Source organism: Cebus imitator, unplaced genomic scaffold (genome assembly GCF_001604975.1).
Source record: "Cebus imitator isolate Cc_AM_T3 unplaced genomic scaffold, Cebus_imitator-1.0 Scaffold1278, whole genome shotgun sequence".
Lineage (NCBI taxonomy): Eukaryota > Metazoa > Chordata > Mammalia > Primates > Cebidae > Cebus > Cebus imitator.
The window spans coordinates 16,931-25,089 of NW_016108593.1; the positions used below are offsets into that span (position 1 = coordinate 16,931).

Below are 8,159 nucleotides of genomic sequence, written 5' to 3' on the forward strand. Positions count from 1 at the left end.
CCAGCCTTGCCCAAGAGCCCACCAACTATGTTTTGTCTGTCTGTTTTTTAATAGAGATGGGGTCGGCTGGGTGCAGTGGCTCACCCTAGTAATCCCAGCACTTTGGGAGGCTGAGTCAGGAGGATCACTTGTGGTCAGGAGTTTGAGACCAGCCTGGCCAACATGACAAAACCTCATCTCTACTAAAAATATGAAATTATCCGGGTGTGGTGGTGTGTGCCTATAATCCCAGCTACTTAGGAGGCTGGGGCAGGAGAATTGCAGGAACCAGGGAGGCAGAGGTAACAGTGAGCCAACACTGCACTGTGGCCTGGGCAACAGAGCGAGGCTCTAGGTCAAAATAATAAAAATAATAATAGACTAGAGATGGGGTCTCACTGTGTTGCCCAGGCCAGTTTTGAACTCCGCAGCTCAAGTGATCCTCCCACTCGGCCTCCCAAGGCACTGGGATCACATTCATGAGCCTCCATGCCTGGCCCACACCAGCTGTGTTTAATCAACGCAGGGTAACCCTGCAGCCTGGTGACATCAGCAGGCTGTTGGCTACTGGGTGTTTTTTTCCATCCTGCCCCATTCCCTACTGGAACCAGGGGAAGAAGATCCAGGCAGGAGTCTGTCCCAGGCCACCAGGTCCTGGGGTGGGCCATCCAGATTTGGAGGGGATGGGAGGTGCCCGTTGCTGAGGGCCTTCACTGTGCTGGGCACATTGGTGGCCGAGCTGGGTGCATGATCTTGAGGATGCCTCCTACTTCATCCGCCTCGCTACTTCCTTGCAATGAGAATTTCCCACTGCAGGGCATTCCAATAGCTCAGTGGTGGCTCTTTTGAATCTCACAGATGGCACGTTGAGAGCAGACAGTGGCTGCCAAGTACCCGAAAGTGGCCCAGAAAGCTGGGCTGTTCCACACACTTTGCCCAGCCATGCACTGAAGCCAGGAAAGGAGGCCTTGGGCTGGAGGCAAGGCACAAATCACAGCTGCAAGTTCTGGGTCTGCCGACAGCTCCAGGGTGGCCTTGAACAGCAGGTGCCCGCCTCCTGCCTCAGTGCCTTGCTTAAAAGCAAAAGAACTCACGGCGTTGAGAACCCGTGTGCGCCATGAGATGGGGCCGCTGCTGTGGAAGTCAGTCTGGCACTTCCTAAAAAGGCTGAACACGGAGGCGCCACATGACCCAGCAATTCCACTCCTAGTTATGTGCCCAGAGGAATTGGAAGCAGGTGTTCAACTAGAACCATGCCACAAGTGTCCTTACGGTTCATATGACTCACAATGGTGAAAAGGTGGAAGTGACCCAAGTGTCCCTCAGTGGGTGAATAGATAAACACAGCGTGGCCCTCCACACACTGGAATGCGACTCAAAGCTGTTAAGAGTTTCTGGTTTGCACCTTTTTCATTCAGGATTCACCCGCCACTGCAGTCTGAGATTATTGGCATAGCCATGGTCCCTGGATATTTTCTTTTCTTTTTTTTCACATAATTAAATCAGGGTCTCTTCTGCTCGATTCTGTGAGACATTTGGGGCTAGATTGTTCTCTGGGCTGGGGCTGTCCTGGGTACTGCAGGGTGCTGAGTGGCATCCCTGGCCTCTACCCACTCCATGCTGGGAGCACCCCCAGTCCTGACAACCACAGATGTCCCCAGATATTGCCCAGTGTCCCCTGGGGGCAGGATTGCCCCTCATTGAGACTCCCTCTAGGTTAGGGGAATCCACGAACCCCCAAGAGACTCTTTGTCCCATGACCATCTCTCCTACTGAGGTCCCAGGAGGCTGCACACATTAAAATCCACACTCTGAATGNGCACTCCAGCCTGGGCACAGAGGGAGATCCTGCCCTGCCCTGCCCCCACCCCAACACACATACACAGATTAAACAGAAAAACATGTGGCTGAGAGCTTTGCAAGTGTGGAGCAGTGAGGAGTGACCAGTGTCCGCAGTGTGCTGGGGTTGGCAGGGATTTGTGTAAGATGGAGAAGCTGGTGGGTGGAAGAGTGGGTGGGAGGCCAGCCCGTCGGCCAGTCAGCAAATACTGACCTGACACTCACTGTGTGCCAGGACAGCCTGAGGCAGGTGGAATCATGTTCTGTCCCCAGGTAGCATCTGTCACGCAGAGACAGCACATGCCTGGACACACAGACAAACCAAACAGAGGGTCTTAGAAGATAGCAAAATGGTCATACCTGTCATCCCAGCACTTCGGGAGGCCGAGATGGGAGGATCGCTTGAGGCCAGAGGCTGAGATAGCAAGCAAGATGGCAACATAGCAAGACCCCATCTCTACAGAAAATTAAAAAAATTAGCCGGGCATGGTGGTGCACACCTGTAGTTCCAGTTACTCAGGAGGCTGAGGTGGGAGGATCCCTCGAGACCAGGAGGCTGAGGCTGCAGGGAGCTGTGATTGCACCACTGCACTCCAGCGTGGGCAACAGAGCAAGACCCTGTCTCAAAAAAAAAAAGGGAAAATAAAAAGAAAAGAAAATAGGATGAGGTGGCACCAAGCAGAGAGAGAGACTGTGCCATGTGGTGTCCGGGAAGGTCTCTAAGGAGGGGACATCCTTGCTGACCACTGAAGGATGGGGAGGAGCACTGAAGACAAGAGGAAGAGCATTCTGGAGGGCTCCCTGGAGATGGAGGTCTGGGAGACACAGGATGGGGCCCAGGCCAGGCCTTCAGGGCTGGAGGTAGAGAGGAGGACAAGGAGGAGGACAGTCATGAAGCATCGTGGCCCAGTGTCATGTAGAATGTCCTTGGTCTGAGGTGACCTAGTGTGGCTTCTTGATCAGACTGATGGGGTCCTCAGGGCTCACAGTCCAAGGCAGGGTCAGAGCGGCAGGGCTGGGCCGGGCTCCATGCCTGGACAGCTGGTGAGCTCTGCCTCCCTGAAAGGCCCAGTTTCTTGTCCAGCCCAGCAGCTCCCAATCAGGACAGGTCTGCCCCCAGGAGACTCTGGGTGATGTCTGGGACATCTGTGGTTGTCACGACTGGAGATGCTCCTGGCATGGAGTGGGTGGGGGTCAGGGATGCTGCTCAGCACCCTGCAGTGCCCAGGATGGCCCCATCCCAGAGAACAATCCAGCCCCAGACGTCAGAGGCCTTGGGTTAACGGAATCTAACTAGGCTGAAATCAGCTAAAGTTTTTCTGAGNGGGTGATGTCTGGGACATCTGTGGTTGTCACGATGGAGGTGCTCCTGGCATGGAGTGGGTGGGGGTCAGGGATGCTGCTCAGCACCTTGTAGTGCCCAGGATGGCCCCATCCCAGAGAACAATCCAGTCCCAGATGTCAGAGGCCTTGGGTTAATGGAAGGTAACTGGACTGAAATCAGCTAAAGTTTTTCTGAGAGTCATGCTGGGCAGCACACTTGTGGAAGGTTGGTGCAACGCTTTCATGCCAGAGCCTTCTGGTTCCAAGACACTTTCATTCCCAGTCACCTGCATGACCATGGAGGCAGGGCTGCACTTATCCCATATCCCCAGATGAGAAAAGTCACAGGAAGAGGCTGGCAGAACCCAAGCCTACAGCTCCTGGAACCATCCTCCCCAGGGCCTCTGGTCACCACCCTTGCCCATGAGCCCATCAACTATGTTTTGTCTGTCTGTTTTTTAACAGAGATGGGGTTGGTCGGGCACAGTGGCTCACCCCAGTAATCCCAGCACTTTGGGAGGCTGAGTCAGGATTACTTGAGGTCAGGAGTTTGAGACCAGCCTGGCCAACATGATGAAACCTCATCTCTACTAAAAATACAAAAATTATCTGGGTGTGGTGGTGTGTGCCTATAATCACAGCTACTCAGGAGGCTGAGGCGGGAGAATTGCAGGAACCAAGGAGGCAGAGGTTACAGTGAGCTAAGACTGCGCTCCAGCCTGGGCAACAGAGCGAGACTCTGGGTCAAAATAATAATAATAATAATAATGATAATAATAATAATAATAGGCTAGAGATGGGGTCTCACTGTGTTGCCCAGGCTCGTTTTCAACGCCTGACCTCAAGTGATCCTCCCACCTCAGCTTCCCAAAGCACCCAAAGGGATCACGTGCATGAGCCCCCATGCCTGGCCCACACCAGCTGTGTTTAACCAACGCAGGGTAACCCTGCAGCTTGGTGACATCAGCAGGCTGTTGGCTACTGGATGTTTTTTTCCATCCTGCCCCATTCCCTGCTGGAACCAGGGGAAGAAGACCCAGGCAGGAGTCTGTCCCAGGCCACCAGGTCCTGGGGTGGGCCATCCAGATTTGGAGGGGATGGGAGATGCCCGTTTGCTGAGGGCCTTCACTGTGCCAGGCACATTGGTGGCCAAGCTGGGTGCATGATCTTGGGGACGCCTCCTGCTTCATCCGCCTTGCTGCTTCCTTGCAATGAGAATTTCCCTCTACAGGGCAGCCTAATAGCTCAGTGGTGGCTCTTTTGAATCTCACAGATGGCACGTTGAGAGCAGACAGTGGCTGCCAATTATCCAAAAGTGGCCCAGAAAGCTGGGCTGTTCCACACACTTTGTCCAGCCATGCACTGAAGCCAGGAAAGGCGGCCTTGGGCTGGAGCCAAGGTACAAATCACAGCTGCAAGTTCTGGGTCTGCCGACAGCTCCAGGTTGGCCTTGAACCAGCAGCTGCCCACCTCCTGCCTCGGTGCCTTGTTTAAAAACAAAATAACTCATGGCATTGAGAACCCATGTGCACCTCGAGATGGGGCCGCTGCTGTGGAAGTCAGTCTGGCACGTCCTAAAAAGGCTGAACATGGAGGAGCCACATGACCCAGCAATTTCACTCCTAGTTATGTGCCCAGAGAAATTGGAAGCAGGTGTTCAATGAGAACCATGCCACAAATGTCCATACGGTTCATATGACTCACAATGGTGAAAAGGTGGAAGTGACCCAAGTGTCCCTCAGTGGGTGAATAAACACAGCGTGGCCCTCCACACACTGGAACATGACTCAAAGCTGTTAAGAGTTTCTGATTTGCACCCTTTTCATTCAGGATTCACCTGCTGCCACAGTCTGAGTCCATTGGCATAGCCAGGGTCCCTTGATCTTTCCTTTTTTTTCCCCACATAATTAAATCAGGGTCTCTTTTGGTTGACTCTGTGGACATTTGGGGCTAGATTGTTCTCTGGGCTGGGGCTGTCCTGGGCACTGCAGGGTGCTGAGTGGCATCTCTTGGCCTCTACCCACTCCATGCTGGGAGCACCCCCAGTCCTGACAACCGCAGATGTCCCCAGACATTGCCCAGTGTCCCCTGGGGGCAGGGTCGCCCCTGATCGAGACTCCCCCTAGGTTAGGGGAATCCACGAACCCCCAAGAGACTCTTTGTCCCATGACCATCTCTCCTACTGAGGCCCCAGGAGTTGCACACATTAAAACCCACACCCTGAATGGGGAGAGAAGGAGGTGAATTCCAGCAGCTGGGGGGATCCCCCTGGTTTTTGCCATGTGTCCCATTAGAAGTTTACTACTATGAGCAGGGAACAGACTGCATTTTTTTCCAAATAATTAATGTAGGTTCTCCCCTACTCCAGGCAGTGTAGACACCTGCTGGTCCATGAGGCAGTGGCTTGAGACAATGGACTTTAGGTGAGGGCCTGACAGCCCAAGGCCACCCTACATGTTAATTCAACATCTAATTCAACGTAACTCAAGCAAATTCAACTAATTCAACTCAGGTGCTGATTCAACAGGAGACAGCCTGTGCCAGGAAGGAGGCCACAGCCAGCAGCAGGGTTCACCTGTCATCAGAAATTCTTTGTCTGAATTCCCTTTTCCCAGCCTTTAGAACCCTTACCCTGGCTGGTTCTACTCAGCTACAGGGTCATGTTAAGATGTTCAGGGCCTGGGGCACATTTGCCCTCCTGGGCCACGTCCTTTACTCAAAAAAGTCCAAAGTTGGCCAGGTGAGGTGGTTCACATCTATAATCCCAGCACTTTGGGAGGCCGAGGTGGGTGGATCACCTGAGGTCAGGAGTTTGGGACCAGCCTGGCCAACATGGGGACACCCCATCTCTACTAAAAATAATACAAAAATTAGTCAGGTGTGGTGGCGGGTGCCTGTAGTCCCAGCTAATCGGGAGGCTGAAACAGGAGAATCACTTGAACTGGGAGGTGAGATTGCAGTGAGCTGAGAACCCATCACTGCACTCCAGCCTGGGCAACACAGAAAGATTCAGTCTCAATAAAAAGAAATCCAAAACTGTATTTTACAATTGTCTCTGCACAAAAACAAACAGAATCCAGACTGGACTCATGATTATACACTCACAAGTATTTTATTCATCTTTTGCCAACTGGATTTTAAAACATCTCCAGGGGCCCTGGACCTGGGGCTTTTGTGCCATGGGAGGCTGGACCCTGCCTGGAGCAGGTTCCTGGCTTGAGTTATCTCATGGAGGCCTCCTCCCCTCACCCAGGCTGGGTCACCCCGATGTGAAATGCCCAGCTCCCAGACTCACCTCCTTTGCAGCCTGGGCCACTACCCTAGAACGGGGTGCTCCTGGCATGGAGTGGTGGAGGCCAGGGACGATGCTCAGCACCCTGCAGTGCCCAGGAAGGCCCCACTCCAGACAAGAATTGGGCCCCAGGGGAGAACATAGACCAAAGTCAATCCAATTATTAAAAAGAAAGAGGCTGGGTGCAATGGCTCACCCCTGTTATTCCAATATTTTGGGAGGCTGAGGCAGGTGGATCATGAGGTCAGGAGTTCCAGATCAGCTTGACTAAGATGATGAAACCTGTCTCTACTAAAAATACAAAAATTAGCCAGGCATGGTGGCGGGAGCCAGTAATCCCAGCTACTTGGGAGGATGAGGCAGAGAATTGCTTGAATCCGAGAGGCAGAGGTTGCAGTGGGCTGTGATCTTGCCACTACACTCCAGCCTGTGCGACAGGGCAAGACTTCCTCTCAAAAAAAAAAAAAAAGATTTTATTTTTATTTATTTTAAATTTTACTTTTTATTTTTTTTTAGAGTCATCCAGGCTGGAGTGTAGTGGTGTGATTTTGGCTCATAACAACCTCCACCTCCCAGGTTCAAGCAATTCTCCTGCCTCAGCCTCCCGAGTAGTTGGAATCACATGTTCCTGCCACCACGCTCAGCTAATTTTTGATTTTTTGTGGACACCTGGTGTTGCTCTATTGACCAGGCTGGCCTCGACCTTCTGAGCCCAAGTGATCCTCTCGTCTCAGCCTCCCCAGGTGCTGGGATTACAGGCATGAGCCATTGCACCTGGCCTGAGAGATTTTTTTTTTTTAAATCCATACAAACATTTATTCTGTCCCTGACTGGAGGTGAGGGAAAGGGGATCCAGAGAGCCTGTGAAGGAAGATGGGGATCCGGTGGGAAGACAGTGTCTGGAGGCTGGTGGGCTCCGGGAACAGCAGGCCCTGGGGCTAATGAGGTTCTCCGAGGTCACGGAGTGCAGGGGTGGGGCAGCGAGTGGTGGAAGCCGGCTGCCCCGAAGGCAGGCCAGCCTCTGGAGCCCAGAGGCAGGTCCAGCCCATGCCGGGCTGTGTGGCTCTGGCCCCCGCTGGAGTCTGACCCATCCCCAACCCCCAGGTGGGAAGACAGCAGGCCCACTCTTCCCAGTGGTAAAGGGCTGTGCAACTCATCAGGTTTAAATCAAAATAATAAAAATAGCAATACAAAATAAAAAAAGACTGTCTCAAACAAACCTGGGACAAGCCCACTCCGCGACCCAAGTGAGGAGCAGAGGTGTCGGCTGCCACCTGGGAGGTGGGGCGAGGGCCTGGCCAGAGGGGCAGGGGGGGCTGTGGGCCAGTTGGGGGTGAGCTTGCTCCTGGTCTCTTCAGCAGCAGTTTATAGAGACGCCAGAGATCTGGGGGGCAGAGGGTGGGGAGGGGTGCGAGGCGCTGAGGCAGGACATGGGCTGGGCGAGGCGTTCTCCAGCCACCGGCTCGTCCCACTGCTCTGGGCTGCCTCGCCAGGTGAACAGGTTACTGGAGATTTATTGCATTGTTTGGAAGGGGCCTGGGGCTAAGGACAAGTGGGGGCGGCAAGAGAGGTGGGCAGGAGGCGGGCAGGTGTCATCACTTGGTCTTGGCATCTTCTCGGACCTTCCAAATCACCAGGTGCATGCAGGCACCAGCATCCTGGCTGGAGCTGTGCCCATCTGCATTGTCCTGGATATCTGTCTGAGGTAGGCGGCCATGAGGTTCCG

At 53.6% G+C, this 8,159-nt stretch overlaps 1 pseudogene; it reads right to left on the reverse strand.

The window, feature by feature from the left end:
- Positions 1-8,028: 8,028 nt before the first annotated feature.
- LOC108298958 overlaps positions 8,029-8,159 on the reverse strand; it is a 2,096-nt pseudogene continuing 1,965 nt past the window's right edge.